This window comes from Ursus maritimus, unplaced genomic scaffold (assembly GCF_017311325.1).
Source record: "Ursus maritimus isolate PB19 unplaced genomic scaffold, ASM1731132v1 scaffold_1, whole genome shotgun sequence".
In the NCBI taxonomy this organism is placed as follows: Eukaryota; Metazoa; Chordata; class Mammalia; order Carnivora; family Ursidae; genus Ursus; species Ursus maritimus.
This window is the reverse complement of record NW_024423343.1, coordinates 34,013,404-34,034,115: the sequence shown is the minus strand read 5'-3', so window position 1 is coordinate 34,034,115 and position 20,712 is coordinate 34,013,404. Positions and strand designations below refer to the sequence as shown.

Genomic DNA, 20,712 nt, shown 5'->3' with positions numbered 1-20,712 from the left:
AAAATGCTTTGGTTAGGTCCCTATCCAAAACCTTGGGCTTTACTTGAGGCTTCATGTTTTAAATATTCAGGAAAAAAAATGGAGAAGCTCTCAGGGAATACTAAGGAAGTCTCTAGTCTAAAGGAAAAAACTCTGAGTATCCATAACATAACATTTTGAGATGTCAGAAAATTTTTTAAAAAACAAACATTAAGTTGTTTCCATTTCTACCAATACAGAATATAAATTAGTTTAAATTACAGAAATATCTTTTATCTATTCATGTAAGTATGGGCATATATATAATGTGTATATATATATGTGTGTGTGTATATATATATATATATATATTTATATGCTTATAATTTAAAAGTAAGTAGCTGGTCATTGAGGTAGGTTGCTGAGGAACCTGGGAGGTATTTTTCTCTGGTTGCCTCTGAGAATCAAGTAGAAAACTACATTTCAGAAGGGCTGACATTCCTTCCGCCCGAACAGGGAATTTGACTATTGCCTATTTAAGGTGGCATCGATCCAGATTTCATCACTTTAATCCCCTTTGTACTTGGAACACTTTTCAGGTAATAGAATATGCTTTACTCAAACAAAACGCTTATAAGGTTCTTAACTTCTGGGCTCAAAGCTGAGCCTGCAAAACCAGTTTGCTGTCCAATAGAGCCTTCTGGGGGGCTGGGTTTCCCCCAAGGAGTATTTGTAACAGAGACTTGGATGACAGCTATGGCAGCCAGATGCCACCTGCTACCAGAGAAGGTAACAGACAGGAACTAGTCATCAGAAAAAGTCTTCGAACAGATAGAAGCACAATCTTTTCAGTTCTCAAAACTGTTGAATCTTAAATGCTTAATTTTCCTTCAGTATGTTCTTTCATGTTGGTTCCATAATATTGTACAGGCTAATCTCTGTCATGGACACACTGTTGGTGGGTCTTGTGAAGCTTGGTGTCTTCACCCTCCTGGTTAGGGAGTTAAACATGTACAAAACAATTGGTAGGACAACTTGCAAGCAAGAATTTGATCCAAAGAATCTGATGGGCTGCTGGCAGAAATGTATGAAAACCCTTCACACTCTAGCGGGAAAAAAGCTATAGAGGAATTTAACCAGCAGAGTTAATGGAAGAAGAGAGGAATAGCCATTATCCCTGTAAAATTTCAGTTAGATATCTGAAGACATTTTATTATTAGGAAATTTTCAGAAATGCTTCTAAATCTGAAAACAATTTTCTAAGGGCTTGTAATAGAAGATCTACTGATACTAATTTTTAGAAAATTATCTGTCAACTCCGAAGGTGTTGGTACTGGTTTGGCAGGTTTGTTTCCATATGCTATAGCAGCCACATGCTATTGGTTAATGATCAATTACTGACAATGAAGGAAGTCTGTCAGGAAAACTGATACTAAAAACACCGAAGTTCTAATGTACAGATAATTTTGATGACTACCTTAAGTCACAATCCCATTTAACAGCTGTTGTCATGCTTTTGTGTAACCCTTAAGTATGACTCCTGGAAGGCTTATATAACCTGCAGTACCGGCCCTGCACCACCTACTCTTGGTTTTTAATTGTAGTCACACAATGAAATTGTTGGTTTCCCTTTAGGGCTTCTCATCACAGACTATAAGATAAGCCCTTGCCTTAATCATCTTGTTATTCCTCTGCCTAGCACAAGGCATAAATGTCTGTTGGATGGATGGATGGATGGATGGATGGATGGATGGATGGATGGATGGATGGTTGATGGTTGGGTGAATGGATTGTTACATAAATGAGAAGGTGAAACAATTTTGGGAGGTATTGGGTCTTCCTTTCTAATGTCTTTGAAGTTGCTTTACTAGTTCTAGAAAAATAAGATCCATGTTATGGTCTTTCCTGCAAAGACACAGTGGAATCATTGGAAAACTACAGAGAAGATACCAACATTTCTGCTAGCGATTTAAGCCATTGAAATCAAGCAAACACAGATTCCTGAAAGGCAACGTTAATGAGTGGGATTTTAGAACAATTTTTTTAACTGAATTTTATGGGATTACACTAGATAATTATGGAAAAAGTTGAAAATATATAAACACTGCTACATGGAATATTCAGGGACTCCTTGCCAAAGAGATGAAACTCTACAAGTTACTTCTCTTGCTTCTAGCAGCCACCTTCCCATAGTGGACCTGGGAAATGGAGCAACTCCAATGTGTTAAATCGCCCCAAATGGATTCATGTGTCTACTTCAGCAATTTCATTTACCACTAGATGATTTGAAAATATAATCCTTACTTGTAAACAGAGATTTCTTTGAAAAGTTTAATTAACCACACCCAAAATTGTGGTTTTAACCAACCATTAAGTTCAGGAAAGAAAATGACTAGCTTAGTTTCCCCCCCAAAAAATTAATGTATATGTATATTTATTAACATGCTCAAAGTTGCCTGTGATCTGCCCTCCAGTCAACCTGTCTCCTAGAACTTTTTACCTGACAAGGTTCTACTTGCTCAAGACCTTCTCCCTTCTACTCTGGAGCGACGCTAACTTGGGATTATAGATTAATGAATTTCACCCACCTGGTAAAATCTGTATTTTAACGGGAGATTTCTAGAACAGTGCCTAAATATCCATGTTTCCCCAGTTTAGGAACCTCTGACAATATTCAGAGCCCCATTAAACACATGCTTGGACAAGGGGATGCCAACCATCCTTTATACCCGACCATATAGATGGCTGCTTAGTATACCTTCTTTCAAGGAAAAGTTGTTAAAATATATATTTTAGTGGCCATTGTTTCCTTCTGAATGAAAATAGCTTTACTGCTTTTTTTTGTATAAATAATATGCTTATTGTTATTGTAAAAAATTCACTGATATATTAATATCCTTTTCTATACTTCTCAATGCATATGTACATGTCTGTATAAATTTACACACTAAGGTTTATTTTTTACATGCTGTGTGTAGTTGTAGGCATATTTTAAAAGGTTTTGCCTTTTTTGTTTTGCTTTGTTTTGGTGGGGTAAGGGAATATTGCCTCCCGCCCCCCCCACACACATATACCCGCAGGTAACCAGTGTCAATAGTCTGGTGTACATCCTTCCGTTTCTTTCTCCATATTTATATAATCATAAGTAAACATTCATCTACAAAAATGGAGTTGTGGCATACAATATTTTAATGTCATTATGTGAGAATATTCCCTCATCCACTACTTTCTACCATTCTTCTTCACATAGTGATTGAGTAAATTGAAACAAACCTAGTAGTAAGCTGAGTGGAAAAGCAGTAGTTGAAAGAGAACTGTAATGATGTAGGGGTAGTAAAGCCTCTCAGCCTCCCTCGGAATCCATGTCATATACATTCCCTCTCAAGTCACCTGTCATCTGCTCTCAATCAAGAAAGATAAAACCCAGAGCCACTCAACTCTGCACACCTTTGCCTGGCATCTGCAGTGAGACTGATGACGTAATCAAGGCAATGGGTTGCAAACGGGGTTTGCTACGCGGAGGTCTGAGTTTGCACCCTGGCTCTGTGGGTTTAATGGCTGTGTGACCCTGACAGGTCTCCAGTTCTCATCTGTTTCCTCATCTACAAAATGGGAATACTATAGTCAATCTCACAGGATTGTCAGGTAGATTAAATGAGATAATACATGTGAAAGCCTTCTTAAGTTATGAAGTGTGTTAGATAGTGTGGGAAATATAGAGGAAGTGTAAATCTTACCCAAATTGATAACACTAACACAGAAGGAATCATTGCAGTCCTGGGGCAGCTGGCTGCTGAAGGGTAGGGCCATATACCCTCATGACCGAGGGCAGTAACTCCTCCATATAAGAAATATGCCCCCACACAGGCTGCACCAGCTTCATCCCGTTGGTGGAGGGACACCCTTCCCTCCACGAAAAACCCTAAGGCAAGGCCTTTGGCTGAGGTCACACCCACCAGTTAAGGTTGGGCCCACTGGAGCAGAGCAGACTCAAAACGCTACCTGTCAAAAGTGAAGTCCCTTTTATGGCTGGACTGTTACCTCCAGGCTCAAGGCATTCCTATAAGCAAACAATAATACCATAACATAAAAGCCCAAGCAAGAAAGCAGAGAGTCATGCTGGTGAGGATATGGCTGAATGTGCACAATTACAAAAATAACTATAAACATTTTACTACACATATGCTCAGACCTACTGCTTTCACTGCTAAGAGTTAACAGCTTCATTGAGATATAATTCACATACCATAAAATTAACCCATTTAAAACGTACAATTCAGTGGTTTGTAGTATATTTGTAGAGTTGTGTAGCCATCACCACAATCTAATTTTACAATATTTTTATCACCCCAAAAAGAAACCCTGAGTCCACTGTCACTTAGGAATTTAACCAATGAACATATTCACAAAAACTTTTTTGCCAGGATATATACGCAAAGACGTTCATTCATTGCAGGGAGATATTGATAACAAGAATTTTTAAAAAGTATGCCTTATTTGGGACTTCTTTAAATAATTTATTAAATAAATTATGATGCATCTATATAATGAACTACTGGGAAGATATTAAAACAAATAAAGTAGATCTATATATGTTGATATGGAAAATTATGCAAGAATTGTGTTTATAATATTATACCTTTTTAAAATTATTTCAAAATGTTTATAACATTCATAAAAATAAATTCTAGAAGGAATTACAAGGAACTGCTCTCAGCGGTTACCTTTAAGAAGAGGAGCAGGACTGATGAGTGGGCAGGGGAGCTTTCATTCGTCATCTCATGCCTTCTTGTATTGTTTGATTTTTCTGGGTACAGGTACATGCTCATAGTCCCTTCTATGGAACCCTCGAGGCCAGATATAGTTTGGAATTCTAAATTTTTTTTATTTTAAAAGATCATATCTATATTACACATATTACATGAAATCTTCAGTGGAGTCTAGAGTAACATACCCTATTTAAACATGTTAATATTTCTGCAGTGAAGTGTATGATTATTCACACTAAGTGGAATTTTTTTTAAAGACTATGAATCTTATCACTGGATGAGATTGAGTCAGATTGTCCACCAAATTGGTTTTCAGGGCTTTATGGAATTCAGAATTGCAGTTAAGGGATTGTGGACTTACATTAGCACTAATTGATTTTTCTTATAATAACAGGGTATGTGTGAGTGATGAAATAATGGACCGCTTTTGTCTTTCTGTGTTACTGTCTCTTATTCCTTACTTATCTGCATGCTTTTCACTCCCCAGAAGCAGTTGAGAGTCATATACCCAGAGGAATAAGGAGAACAAACTCACTAGGACAGAGTGTCAGTCCCTAAATGACAACTAAAGGCAGAGAGTCTGCAATCCAACAAAGGGCAATAAGGTCTAAATTCTACTGGTTGCTAACAGTTTGGGTCCATCTGTTATTGCTTTGCAGAGTTGGTGAAGCAGAGGAAGAGCTCTCCTTGTTGAAATCAGCGGCATACTAGAAGAGACTCAGAGGGAAGAACAGTGCCCAACAGGCAAACTGTGACTAGTTAGTGCTGAGGAAACCAGCCAGAGGACTGTGAGACGGCTCATGACCAAAGTTGAACAATATCATATGCATTTGGGCTTTTCCTTCTCAGTTTTCATAGAATGGCACCTTTGCTATTCACAGGTGGTACACACCTTTTAATGAAACCATTGGTTCTGTTCCTAATAGCATGAAACGCTGGCTTTATTTCAGGGGCTTTGGGTAACTATTCTTGTTAGTGCCTCACTGTTGAAGATTCCTGTACCAGTGGCAGGAAGAACAGATTTCTCATTTTTATTTCCAGGCTGCTGCTCTGGTTCATGTCTACGCAGATGGGTCTGTACTGGTTGCTCATGGTAGAGTTGAATTGGGACAAGGTATTAATACCAAAATGATACAGGTGAGAGAGGTAGTTTCAGTTTTGCCATCGGCCAAAATTAGACTTCATAAAATATTCCCAGACACTGTATTATGCTGCTTTGGAGCTTTGTGATACAATGACCAAAGTCACCTACAAGTGTCCCTAGGAGCTCATTCTGGATTACTGGGAAATAAGCCCGCTGGGACTTGGGAAGGGGGCTTTCCTCCCTTATCTCTCACCAAAATTCCACTTCCCCAGGGACCGGTGGCTTCCTTCCCTCTGGCAGAAGTTCTATAACTTCTCATGGGTTCCTAAGTCCAGCAGGCCTCTCTGTGGGTCATGAAAGGATGGAGAATCTATGCTTTCTCTTGGTAAGATTCCCCTTTCCACAATAAAGCCTATTTTAACCCATGATATGTGACATTGTGGGATTTGTCCTGACCCATGGCACTTGAGAGGTTTGGGATATAGAGAAACACTTCTCATTTTAAAACTTTAAAACTCTTTATAAAAATTTTGGCTTGAAAATGACTATTTGAACCATCAATTATTAATCTCCTTATCACTTTCTGAAAGGAAAAAAAAAGCTTTTCTAATAGGTTTAGATTATTGTCCCAGTTTCACTTTGGACCGGCACATTCTGTCTGTTTTCCTGTGCAGGTGGCCAGCCATGAATTAAAGATACCAATGTCTTCCAGACACCTTGGCTACATGAATACCATGACAGTGCCCAACACAATTCTCATGGCAGCCTCTACTAGTACAGATGCCCATGGAAAAGCTGTGCAGGTGAGGATTTTACTGATTCCCAACCTTCTCTTAAGTCTCAAACCCTTCTCCAGAGGAGCCTTCTGCTCTAGTCTAGAAAATTTTTCCTGATGCTTTTCCCCATGAGCACTGAGGTCACAGATGAGATCCCTGAGGTATGGAAAGTATAAGTCACTTGCATGATGAGAAGAAGCAGAGGCCTTCCATCTCGGGGATGTCTGACTTCAGAACCCAAATCTCTTCACACCACACTGCCTTTGTTCTTTTTTTTTTTTTTTTAAGATTTTATTTATTTATTTGACAGAGAGAGAGACAGCCAGAGAGAGAGGGAACACAAGCAGGGGGAGCGGGAGAGGAAGAAGCAGGCTCCCAGCGGAGGAGCCTGATGCGGGGCTCCATCCCAGAACGCCGGGATCATGCCCTGAGCCGAAGGCAGACGCCTAACGACTAAGCCACCCAGGCGCCCCAACACACTGCCTTTGTTCTGTGCCCAGTCTGGGATAGCTCCTGAGCTTGCTGCTCTGGACAGTGGTTTTCATGGCCCTGTTAAGGCTTCAGCAAATCATAAATGAAACCCTAACATAAAGCAAATAAAAGCAGAGCTGGTTGGGTTGGACTGGGCAAATAGGGCTCACATTCTATCTGGCTCACCTCTAGTCGCCGCCCTCACCCCCTGGGTGGCCTTCTAAGGCCCACCTCAACTCCTCCTCTGCAGGGAATCCCAGCATAGCCTTATATTCTCGCATTCCTCCCTTCCCTCAACTCTCAGTTATTCTGCATTGCCACCTTTTATTCCTCCTTCACCTCCTACCTCAGCAGAATTCCTTCTTCCTTCCAAGACAGACCCTCTAACAGGCTTACGATCCTGTGCCCTCCTTCCTCCTCTGAGAGCTCATTCCATCCATTAGCCCAATCTTCAGATCTTTCTTCTGGTTCATTAACTTCCTCTTACAAACATGTTCAACTTGCCCTGATCTATTAAAAAACAAATCAAACAACAATTGACTTCCACCCTCAAAGTCCCAGAGATTGATCGACAAATAAGTTCGTTTTTCCTTGGGAGCTTCAGCTCCAAGCCCTGCTCTAGAATGTTGGCCGTTACATGGGAATACCCTTGGAAATTCCTTTGCATAAACTGGAGGTAAGAAGGAGAGTTTTTCCATAAGATAGAACTTAATCCTTACCCTGGGCATTCCCGAGGTTGTCTAGCTTCCTTGTGGGCAGTGCCCCAAGCTTTTTTTCATCAACCTGGGAGGAGGAAAATTCAGGGGTCAAAGAGGAAGGAGAAAAGAGTGTGTGCCTAGCAGCCTCCTCCCAGGAGAGGAGACCCAGCACTGCCTCTCACCTCTCTAGCCTCCCTTTGATGGGAGGCAAGAGAGCATCTAGAGTTGAACTTGTCACTAGGAAAGCCCTCCTCATTGAAATGTCCTCACAATGAAAGTAGTAACCAATAAAATATCCTTAGCCTTGGCCTACTTCGGTAGCAACCCTCCTTCCTTTTAGAGGGGAACGGGGACAAGGAGAACTCTGGACTTCCTTAGCCTATAGAACATCCCTTCTTTCTGAACCTTTAGCCATCTTTACTGCAGGTTTCTTGGGCTGGCTTCCCCCAGTTAATTACATAATGTCCCCGTGAGGATCTCAGAGCCTGAAAGATCCCACCCCACTCTTAGACCACATGATGCCTTAGCTAACCTGCACTGCTAAAAATCTGAAAATAAGACTCCAAGAACCTGTTTCATAATCAGCTTATCTGGATTATATCCTGAGCTATTCTCAGGCTTTTGGAATGTCTACGTAGTAAACCAGCAGTGGAGGTTGCTCACCTTCTCTGAAAGGACAGGTGAACTAGCAGATGATGGTCAGTGGATTCCCTTAACCTTGTTAAGCCTCTAGACCAGGAGCAAGTATAAAAGCAATGTCTTCCACCCCTTCAAACAAGAGAGAGACTGTAGCCTGTAATACCTACTCACACAGGTAGACGGGGGGATCTTTCTACACCACCATCACTACCAACCTTCAACCAAGAAACAGGCTAGGTTCATAGCACTGTACCTTTTACCGAGGGTCTTCCTTCCTGAAGCCACCCTCACCAGTGAGAGGGCAACCCCAGCCTTCCAAAAAGTGAAATCTACAGCCTGAAGGGAGCAAAGGCAGGGCATCCCTGCTAGTCAAGTTCAGGATGCTGAAGCAGAAGGCTGGTGCTATCTCCTTACCACTTAGCCTTCTAATCTTCCCCCTACCTCATATGATGCACAAAGGGCTCCCCTGTACTTCCTCAGCCCCTCCAGTGTGTAGCCACAGATCCCCTACCTGGAACCAAGCCCACAGATGTCAGTGTAAATGGATCTAGCCCATTCTCTAGTAGTAACATAACCAGCCCTCTCTGTGGGTGGATAATTTGATGTGTCTCCTCATCCAACTTTCTAGGACCCCCACTCCACTCCCTCCTGTCAAGCCAAGTATACTCCAATTTCTCAGGAACTTTTGTGGTGTTCATTTTTCCTATTAAAGGCAGCTGAAAATTTTATGCAAGCATCTAAATGTCACATAAGGGGATTGAGACCTGGGGTCTCAATTTTAATATGGGTGGAGCTTAAGGGCTTCCATTCCCTGGAAAATCTAAACTTTCATTTGATTTTTCCATCTGTTTTTTAAGGTTTAAAGACTGACATCCTGTTTGATAGGTTGATTTTTTTTCTGTCTGTAATCAAATCACATCTATGGCTGACCCCCAGATCCACTTCATCTGCCCATTTTTACCCACAGAAAGTGTAGAGTTCACTATACTGTACTTCCCAGACAAAGATAGAAATTGTTTCTTTCCTTTGCCCTCCCCTTTCCCTGCGGTAAACTTTCTCAGGTAAGCACCTGAGTAGAGTTTTTCAACTTACAGTTCACTGCCTATTAGAGGATCATAGAGTTAATAGACTAGTTACAACCACCATTTTTTAATTGAGTAGAATATAATACACTAGTATAAAAAATATGAAAATGTTATACACATAATAAGGGAAGTGATTTTTCTTTTTTTTATAATAATTTTTCATTATGTTATGTTAGTCACCATACAGTACATCCTCAGTTTTTGATGTAGTGTTCCATGGTTCATTATTTGTGTATAACACCCAGTGCTCCATGCAATATGTGCCCTCCTAAATACCCATCACCGGCCTATCCCAATCCCCCTCCTCCCTTCCCTCTGAAGCCCTCAGTTTGTTTCCAGAGTCCATAGTCTCTCATGTTCATTCCCCCTTCTGTTTACCCCCCCTTCATTCTTCCCTTCCTTCTTCTACCGATCTTCCTGCTATTTCTTATGTTCCATAAATGAGTGAAACCATGTGATAATTGTCTTTCTCTGCTTGACTTATTTCATCCAGGTTGAGTGCAATCCCAATAAATTAATCCCACACACAACATAGTGTGATACATATCCTTCTTCTTCAGCCCTAACAAGCATCATGAACTTTTTTAAAAAGATCTTTATTTATTTGAGAGGAAGAGAGAGAGAGAGCAAGAGCACAAGCACAAGGGGTGGGAGAAGCAGACTCATTGCTGAGCAGGGAGCCCAAGGTGGGGCTCAATGCCAGGACATTGGGATCATGACCTGAGCCAAACGCAGATGCTTAACCAACTGAGTCACCCAGGTGTCCCAAGCATCATGAACTTAAATCCATTCCAGGACAAGTTTCAGAAGAAGTAATCTTTTCATGTGAATAGTTCCATAAAAGGATAGGCTACTCAGAAATTAGGTCTCGTGTTGTCACTAAAAATTTTTTCTTCTTTTAAACAGATTTCATCAAAATAAAAATTTAAAAGACATGATACATTTTGCCAGAATATGTTTTCATATCATCAAAATCATCTGTTTCAGAAAAGGCATAGCTCTACCTGGAATGGATCACAGGAGTTCTAGACTAGATAAAATCCTATGGAATTCCAGAAACAAGGCTGGCTGCCACTGGAACTATGCAGGCCTGTGAAGGTGACCAATGATTCCTGCACTCTGCTTCCTCCAGGAGAGCTTACAAGAGGGACAGCTAGGTACCTATTCCAGATTCGAGAAATAAGGGTATTAGTGGTAGAAGAAACTCCTTTCCAATGATTGTGACCTTTTGAAGTCCACATGGGGGAAAGGCCAGAATGATGCATCACAAATCTCTTGCCCTTGTTTACTTTTCTGAGGTGTGCATTTTTCAACCAAGACATGTTTAGATTACAAGAGACCTCTTGATCCAGCACAGCCTACACCATGGTCTCCTCATTTCCTCCCCCACCTACTCACCCAACCCCACACCCATCTAGGCCTTAGGACAGGGAAGAGTTCGGGAAACCTCAGTGGAGAGCTGGGATTATCAACCTGTCACATATCCTTTCCTTCCCTTTTGTCCTGGGAGGCATTTGTCTACAGGGCCCTGTTCCACCCCATGTCTCTTCACCTTGCGAAGCCTCCCAGCCCTGGAAACTCTCTGCCCAGTGGGCTTGCACCTGCTTGCTCTCATATGTGGACAGTTGAGGCATGGGGCCACTAGGCCTGAGCCTGGATCCTGAGGACCCCCACCACCTGTTGCTACCTGACCCTTGGCAGGGCACTTGGAGTGCAGGGACCTCATTTCCCAGGGTGGTTGACAGGAGTCAACAGAAGGGCACTAGTGGCATCATGCAGAAGGCAGGTGTGAAGAATCACAACCACGGGCTCCCTCCTGCCTGCCCGCAGCTCTCTGGCCTGCCCTGTGTATGTGTGTGTGTTGGGGGGGGGGTTGGTGTTGTGGGAGGTGGTGTGAGCCTGTGTGCCTCCAGCTGCAGAGGAGATCTGACTGCTGCTGAGAACAGCCGGCCCCATGGTCACTGCTGTAGGACCTGACCAAACCAGTGTGGCTGGGTTAATGAGCCACCTGTTAAGGTCATTTGAAAGCCCCTGAAGGCCTTCCTGAGCCAAAATAACTCCCCCACCTGCCTGCTAATTCCCAGCGTTAGTCACACTCACTGCCCAAGGGATGTCTGAGGTGCATCGTGGGAGTTACCTCGTGACAGATGTTAGGCAACAGATGAGCTACAGGGTACCTAAGGAGAAGATTGTGTCATTCACAGTCAGAACCCTTTGATGGCTTCCCTTGCACTGATAATAAAACACAGCATTCTTAATGTGGTTTCCATGATCCGCCCTGCCAACCTTTCCCAAAGCTCCTTGTGCCATGATTACCACACTTAGGCCACCACAACCTTCTTCAGATCCTTGAAGGGGCCCATCTTCTCCCTCCCTCAGGCCTTTGCACACGTCACCTGCATAAGTCAGGATTCTCGAGAAAACCAGAACCGACACGATGCATACATGGGTGTATGTGTATTATGTGTGTGAATTATATATTCACACACATAAATAATATATAATTCACACACATATACATACACGTGCATCCATGTATAGACATACATATACACATATACGTGCATATATATATAAACATATACACATTTACACATACACATATATATACACACAGGAAGATATTTATTTTAAAGAACTGGTTCACGTAATTGTGGGGATTGATAAGTCCAAAATCTAGGGCAGGCCAGCAGGCTAGAAAATCGGGTAGGACTTCTATGGTACAGTTTCGTGACAGAATAGTTCCTTCTCTGGAAAAGCTCAGTTTTTGTTCTTAAGGCCTTCAACTGATTTAGAGACTTGCCCACATCGTCAAAGGTAATCTGTGTTACTTAAAGTCAACTGATTGCAGATGTTAATCATATCTACAAAATACCTTCACAGCAGCATTAGACTAGTGTTTGACCAAGCTACTGGGTACCATAGCCTAGCCGAGCTGATGCCCAAATGTAACCATCATCCCACCTCCCCGCTGGGATTTCCCTTCCCACCATCCCTCCCCTGACTACAGCCTTCTCGCCTCTTAGATGTCAGTGTAAATATCACTTCTTCAGGAAGCTAGCCCTGTCCCCTCACCTTATGTAGGCACCACAGTTGTTCCTCCTTTTTCCTCTGTTGCCCTGCCCCGACTCTAAGCCCACCTTTTTGTCTGCTTATGTCCTCCCGGTAGCTCTCCCTCCTGGATCTATGCTCTGTCCAGGCTGGGCCGTGGAGGCCCTGGCTGCCCCTACAGGGCTGCTCTAGCTTACAGATCATCTTTGGGTACAGGAGGAAAAGGCTCCCTTCCTCCAGGTGGCTGTGCCTGGGGAGTGAAGTGGGGCCTGGATTTCACCTCATTGCCTGGAAGCCCTTGATCAGGAGTCAACCTGTACAGCCAGGCAGGATGGGAGACCGTGAGTGCTCTCAACAGAGGACAGGGCAAATGAGTGTCCCTGACTCAGCTGAGCAGGGCCCAGGTTCTGGGATGCTTAGATTTCTTCTGGAGAGGACGATATGCAAAGAGAGGAGGAGCTTGGGATGAGGAAGCAGGACTCAGGATTGGGGAGGGGGTGGGAAAGCCTTGTCACCATGGTAGGGGATAGGCAGAGAGGAGAAGCCTGCATGGTGAGAGGAAGAGGTCAGTGAGGAACACCCCTTAACAGGAAAAGGAGGACAGGGTGGGGGCATCAGTGGCAATTGGCAACTGGAAAGGACATAGAAACATATACCATCAGAATTAGAATAGGCCCCAGGGGACATCTAACCCAGAGATGCTCAATGGCAGGCCCCACTCACCAAGGTGACACATTAAATCTCCAGGGAGGGACATGTGTACCTTGAAAAAGCATTGACTTGTTATTAGAGTACTCCAAGTTTGCAATTTGGGAAAAGCTTTTTAAATTTGAGGTATAGAAGATAAACCTCTGGCACCGGCATGACTAGAAGTGTAATAAAAAAGTAAGATGTTTCTAAACCTTCCGTACCTTTTGTTTTTTTAAGATTTTATTTATTTATTCATTTGAGAGACAGCGCAAGTAGAGGGGAGGGGCAGAGGGAGAGGGAGAAGCAGGCTCCCCACTGAGGTAGGGGAGTCCGATGTGGGGCTAGATCTCAGGACCCTGAGATCCTGACCTGAGCTGAAGACAGACGCTTAACTGACTGAGCCACCCCGGCACACCTCTGCCTCCCCCTCCCCTCCTTCTGTATCTTTTAAAAGCTCAGTTCCTGCTGTGGATAATGTCTGAAATTTTGGCCAGCTTTGCCAGCCCCACCCACACTATCCCCTGGGGCATCTGCTTGCTGGGCCTGTCTCCTGCCATTTGGCAAGCTGGGCCAGCTTCTGAATTGCTACCTGGGCCTACCCTCCTCCAGAACAGAGCTACTTCAGGGCCCACATGGTTCCCACAATAGAACCAAGCTCTGCTGCCTGTGAATTGGTCACGAGGGACAGCTGAAAACGTCATCCTCTTAAAAAGAATGAGCCCAGGCAGGCAGTGATTTTCTAAACCAGGTCAGTGTGCCCACCCCCGCCCCGACACCATGGGCTGAGTGTCTCAGAGTATGTTTATTAAAAATCCTCCCTTTTAATTTTTAATCTCCCCAGGGCCTGGGAGAGTCAGGAATGTGTCTGGGGTTTTCTGTGCTCCTCATCATAACAGACACTATGACTGCAGCTGGCAGGGAGAGGGGCCTGGCCCCAACTTTGACAATGAACAGCCAATTCAAATGGACTGTGTGGATGGTTTGCAGAGCTGGTATGGGGTCCCCCCTTGTCTTGATAATTCTCTGCAACTCCTTCAGAGATGCCTAAGTGGGCAAAATTCACAGAGGCTCCATCCCCCAACAGTTTATCTTCCGATACATCACCTCAGATTCACTTCTCCACACCTCCTACCTTGCAAAAAGGGGTCGCGTTTCTTTAAAGAAATTATCAAACTCAACACTCAAGAAACAAATAATCCAGTCAAGAAATGGGCAAAAGACATGAACAGGCATTTTTCCAAAGAAGACATACAAAAGGCCAACAGACACATGAAAAAATGCTCAGCGTCACTCGGCAACAGTGAAATACAAATCAAAACCACAGTGAGATACCACCTCACACCAGTCAGAATGGCTAAAATTAATCACTCAGGAAATAACAGATGTTGATGAGGATGTGGAGAAAAGGGAACCTTCTTACACTGTTGGTGGGAATGCAAGCTGGTGCAGCCACTTTAGAAAACAGTATGGAGGTTCCTCAAAGTTGAAAGTAGAGCTACCCTACAACCCAGCAATTGTGCTACTGGGTATTTACCCAAAAGATACAAATGTAGTGATCTGAAGGGGCACCTGCACCCCAATGTTTATAGCAGCAATATCCACAATAGCCAAACGAAGGAAAGAACCCAGATGTCCATCGACAGATGAATGGATAAAGAAGATGTGGTACATATATACAATGGAATATTACACAGCCATCAAAAAATGAAATCTTGCCATTTGCAATGAAGTGGCTAGAACTAGAGGGTATTATTATGCTAAGCGAAATAAGTCAGTCAGAGAAAGACAATTATCATATGATCTCACTCATATGTGGAATTTAAGAAACGAAACAGGATCATAGCGGAAGGAAGGGAAAAATAAAATAAGATGAAATCAGGGAGACAAACCATAAGAGACTCTTAATTACACGAAACAAACTGAGGGTTGCCGGAGGTGAGGTGGGTGGGGGGATGGGGTAATTGGGTGATGGGCATTAAGGAGGGCACGTGATGTAATGAGCCCTGGATGTTATACACAATCGATGAATCACTGAACACTACCTCTGAAACTACTGTTATCTTGAGAGTTAGGATCTCAACACATAAATTTGGGGGAGACACAAACATTCAGTCTATAACAACCTCTAAACCTCCTTCATCCCTCAAATTGCCCTTCTTTGTGAACCTTCCCAATTGTTGCAGGATTTCTTTTCCTTCAGTGCCCAAAGTTCTTTGTCACGCCGCTTTGAAGAATAAAGACGTCGATCAAAGGGTGGTGGGCAGCAAAGCGAGGTTTATTGAGTGATAGTAAAGCAAAGTTTATTGAGTGATGGTACAAAGCTCCCGAAGAGGGAGGGGACCCAAGAGGGTTGCTGCCAGAGTTTCCAAGTCTAGGGGTCTTTATGGGCTGGTTGGCAGGCTGTTTTAATCTGATAAACCCTCCCTGTGCCTGTCACCCAATTAGGTTTTTGTCATTTACCTATCATGTAGGAAAGGGGGGAGGGCTCCTTCCAGGGTGGTGTAAGGGTGGTTTCCTCTTAGGGCTGGGGGCCCCTTGTCCCTGCCTGCCTTCCAACTATTTTTCATTACAACAACCCAGCCAAACTAGCCAGCCCATATCTGACCCCCATTACGTCTGTGTTCTGAACAACACCATTTCACAGTTGGGTTCAGTTCCACACACACAGTCTGTGTGCCCGCTCTGTGTGAGGTGCTGTGCTGGGCTAAGAGAGAATCATTCAGAGGACATAAGTCCCGGCCCCAGGGAGGCCACAGTCTGGTGGAGAAACAGACAGGAAACAGGCAATCACCATACAAGCTTTCCAGTGCCAGGGACTACACACCGAGGGAGTGCCATGGACTGAGAGATGTTTTCTCACTCAGAGTGCTTCTAATTCTTTGTCCCCAGCTAGACTGCAAGCTTTAGAACAGGCAACATGTGTTATTTCTTCTGCCTCTGTCACTGAGCTTCGATACTCACAAAACGCTGACTGACTGGAAAAGGTTTGAGTGACATGGTGGCTTTAAAACCGGATGACAGGGTTCAAATCCCAGCTCTGCCACTTAAACCAGCCGTAAGTGGGACCTTGGGCAAGTTTTTGACCTACCTGTGCCTCAGCTTCCACAGCTGTCAAATAGAGAAAATAGGGTACATACCTATCAGAGTCCCTGTACTAGGTGAGCTTAACTGTAAAAGTGTTTAACCCAGGACAGGGGCACATGTCAACAACTCAATAAATGTTAGTGATAATTATTATCATGATCGTCATGATGACAAGTATTACTCCCCAGCTAGTCCTTTATGCGTCTTCGTGTTTTCTGCTTTTTCTAGCCCAAAACCCTGTAATGGAGAAGTGAGCAAGGGACGTTTGACTGAGTCAGAGTGGCAGAAGAAGATAGTTATCTGAGGTTTAGCAGAGTGCTATGAACAATAACCCATTCCAACTTAGTGTCAGCAGAAACTTCCTTTAGCCACCAAGACGTGTTCAAACCTGACTTGATTAAACAATACATTTTAAAATGCATGTGAAAAAACTTACTACAATTCCTGTTGTGTAAAGTATATGGCACTCAATTAATAATTGTACTGCAGTAGTTTTTGTGGTTTAAACTGCTAGACTCATTCTTCAGAATCTGGCAAAAGAGGGGAGCAGAGAGCAAGCTGAGATGCATAATCTGAACGAATAATTTGTTATTCAACAAAATTTTAGGGAGTAACTAAAAGTTGTGGCCAGGCATCTAAGGAATGGCAAAAATAAATCCAAGATCCCACCTCATAGAGCTTATAATTTAATTATATATGGTCTTATAAAGAAAGAAATGCAAGGTAGAAAGTGTTGTGCCAGATGCAGCCCAAATATAGTCCTGTGGAAGGTGAAGATAACATCCCAGTTAACGGGTAAGATCTAGACAAAGGGGCACAAAAGAAAAGGAATTCCAGGTGGAGGAAAATGCAGAAGCTAAGGAAGGAGGTCAGAAAAGATGCAGATATTTACCAGACCACAGGTAATTTGGTTTGGCTGGAGGGTAGACTGTGTATGGGAGAAATCTGGAAAGAAAACTAGAAAACTAGCTTGGATCATAGATATTCTTAAATATAATTCAACAGTTCAGGTTTTACTGTGTCAACAGTGACGAATTTTGAAGGTTTTTATCAAGAAAATGACATAATCAGGGGCGCCTGGGTGGCACAGCGGTTAAGCGTCTGCCTTCAGCTCAGGGCGTGATCCCGGCGATCTGGGATCGAGCCCCACATCAGGCTTCTCCGCTATGAGCCTGCTTCTTCCTCTCCCACTTCCCCTGCTTGTGTTCCCTCTCTCGCTGGCTGTCTCTATCTCTGTCGAATAAATAAATAAAATCTTAAAAAAAAAAAAAAGAAAAGAAAATGACATAATCAGGATGACTTTATCTGGTGGAAGGTATAGCATGAATTAACATAGGAGATAACAGCGTGAAAGCTACTGATGGGGTCCAGAACAGGCTGCCCCAAAATGTGCCACAACGACCCTCCTCTGTACCCCTAAAAGCAGGAAACAAATTTTTCACGTGAAGGGTACACTCTCTGCACCTGGAGAGTAGAAGGCATCCTTATCACCAGAGAGAGGGAAATCAGGGCTGAGAAGGCTGTATAAACAAAGAAACCTAGTTACTTTTTCATTAATTTGCTACCCCAAACCCAGACTTCTTTGTCTTATCAACTCCACCAATTTCTTCATCTAAAAGGTGTAAAAAGCTGCCTGCTTTGGTCACCTCTCTAAGTCTCATATTTCTATGAGCTCCCATACATTCAAAATTAAAATTTGCCTTTTTCTCCTGTTAATGTCTTGTTTAAATTTAATTATTTGACCAGCCCAAGAATCTAGAAGGGAAAAAGAGAAAGTTTTCCTCCCCTACACTACTGTGACAGTTAAGAGGTGACAAAGGCTTGAGCACTGGCAGTGCTGGCGGGAATGGAAAGAGATTCAAGCAATGGCCCCTGACCTCTGACAGGATGGGGTGGGCAAGGAAGCAGCCAGCCGAGGAAGGGGAGGAAGTGAAGGGTGGGAGGAGGGGCGGAGGGGGGGAGGAGGGGCAGTAAGGGGAGGGGGAAGGGAGAGGAGTACAAAGAGCAGCAGGAGGAGGACACAGGCAACAAAGAAGGAGGAGGTGCTTTCAAAGGAAACGTGAATTTGATTTTAGCTTTATAGCCTGGTTGTCAGCCAAGGGATTTACCGAATAGACAGTTAATTCAGGATTGGTAAGAAGTCTGGGCTACAGACAGATTTATGAGTCATGCGTGCAATTAGTAATCAGAGCCAGGAGACTGGATAAAACTCACCAAAGTGTGAAACTGCAGAGAGGTAAGAAAAAGGGAAAACGTAGAAGGGAAGGAGAGAAACAGAAAGAGAAGAAAATAAAAAGGAGAAAGAGAGGAAGGAGTGAGTCAAGAACGGCTCAGGGAAGGAGTACCTGAGGGTAGAGGTAGGGGCAGAAGCACGAAACGCCTTTAAACTAAGGATGGAGTGCTTGAGGCTCTGTGCCCACAGTCACAGCAGTAACACACCCTCAGACACTGCCCACCTCCGCCAGAGGGGAGTGTGTGTGTGTGTGTGTGTGTGTGGGCCGGGTAACATTAGCAAGATTTTAAAGGCCCTGAAAAATCCCTTACTTGATGCCGCCACCCCACCCTCACACATACCTACTTAAAAAACCTCTCCTCTTTTGGCCTCAAACCACTCGATCATAATAACCCTGGGGTGGATGAAAGCACTCCAATCTGCGGGAAGCCTCTGTTAATGTGCCCCCAAATCCAAGGGTGCTCAGGGGATGGATGGAGCCTGGGAGCCCTCTCTCCTGGCTCTCGCTGTCCCTTGCTCTTACCACACCCACAAGGCTACCACAATGGCAACTGGCCATTCTGACCTAGATCCTCTCGGTGCCCAACCCTCCCCATCCCGCTCATCAATCGGCGCCCGCCGGCGGTGCACCTCATGACCAGGCAGAATCCCCGCGTGCCTTGAAACGTTCCGCTCTGCTCAACTGACACTTGGAGCTGCCACGCGGATCCTCCAACACTCAGCTCTTTAGAGAGTCCCAGAGAAAGCGGCCAGCCCCGCCCACCACGCCCGCGCGGGAGGCGGGCCCTCGAGGTCAGGACTCGCGGGAGGCGGGCCCTCGAGGTCAGGACTCCGACCGCGCCGGGATAGGAGGCTGCCCCGCACGTGGAGGCCCGGCCGCGCCCACGTGCCCCGCGCCACGTGCAGAAACCGTGGAGGTTGGGCTCGCGCGGCCGGCACCGTTGAAGGCGCGGCGCCGCCTCCTCGCTGAGTAGTTCCCCAGGCCGGTACCACGCCAGCCCTGCCCGCGCAGGGACCACGACGAGGTGACTATGACGGGGCCCAGCCGCGGCCACTCCTCAGTGCTGCCCCTGGGACCTCCTTGTGGAAAGTACCCCTGACCCGCGTGTTGAGGCCCCTGACCGCGAGTCGAAAGGGTGGCGTTCGTCCTTGTGCAAAGAGTCTTCAATTTAAGCTCAATATGTTGAGGCCGTTCGGGCTGTTTTCTGCAGTAGCTTCAGTGTCTCTTGGAAGGCGTCGTGGTTGGAAACAAATGGTAAATGGTACGTGGCAGGGGCCAAAGGAACCCATTTTGTGAAGAAAAGTTCCTGAGACAGCTTCAGACACCTTGATGTTTCTTGAACCCATTTGTCGAACTTCAGAAGCTCAAAGACATTCATTTGTGTTTTAATGATGCAAGTGCGAATGGATGTATACCCTGCTTTCAAGAAATGGACTTCTCTTGTTCATCTAGTGCCTGCTCGATGCCGGCGAAAGAATTTCATGGGAACGGATACCTGGTTCCCCAAGTGTAGGAAAGGTGTGTGTCTTTCCTTTAGACTGAGGAAAGACGGAAACGTGCCGGTGTTCATTTGAGGATTTTATTGCCAGTGGTCTGGCCTCCCTGAGAATATTGGACAAAGTATTTCACTATTGCAGAAGGGCTGTCCTCGTTCCCGGTGTATTGGTTTGCTCCGCCCTGGACAGAACAAGGTGGTGGGCTGGACGGAGGAAAGCAGTAAAGAAGGACCTGGAAGGAATAGCCCGGAGTGCCACAGGAGCTGCCCGGGAGGGTGAGTACAGTCGGCGTGCGCAGGTTGAGCTCGTTTGCCACTTAAGTTGTAAGCGTTCTTTTTGTAGCTCAAGACACAGAATGAACCAGCCACGTGGCAGATGTGTCTGGCCACCACCCTGAAGAGCCAGTATTCAGATTACATTCACCTGCTTTCCATACCAGCAGGTGTTGAACTTGGACCCCAAAATTCTGATCTTTGTGGGTCTCCTTAAAACTTTTTGTGTAGATCACCAGAAAAGAAACCGCAAATGATTGTCCCCGACAAAATGTGGAGAGCTGAGAGGCATCAGCTGCAACTTTGCAGACTTGTTATGCCTGTTTTAAATTTAATGACCCCACTGAACTAAGCTAACAGTGAAAAAGGCCCGCTCTGAATGACTTTTCTTTGTCATGTCCCTTT

The 20,712-nt window shown here is 44.4% G+C and overlaps 1 protein-coding gene across 9 annotated transcripts in view; it reads left to right on the top strand.

The window, feature by feature from the left end:
• Nucleotides 1-20,712, top strand: part of LOC103659730 (aldehyde oxidase) — a 161,516-nt gene that overhangs the window by 135,023 nt on the left and 5,781 nt on the right. For 2 of the 9 annotated variants that reach the window (XR_005837866.1, XR_005837872.1), the window contains exons 43-45: nucleotides 5,387-6,196; nucleotides 6,486-6,614; nucleotides 6,898-6,922. The exons of 1 other annotated variant lie outside the window; for it this stretch is intronic. The gene's annotated coding sequence lies outside the window, so the exon portion shown is untranslated. Of the gene's footprint in view, nucleotides 1-5,386; nucleotides 6,197-6,485; nucleotides 6,615-6,897; nucleotides 6,940-20,712 lie in introns of those variants that run through there. 6 more of the 9 variants (XR_005837870.1, XR_005837868.1, XR_005837867.1 and 3 more) reach the window with 6 other exon arrangements.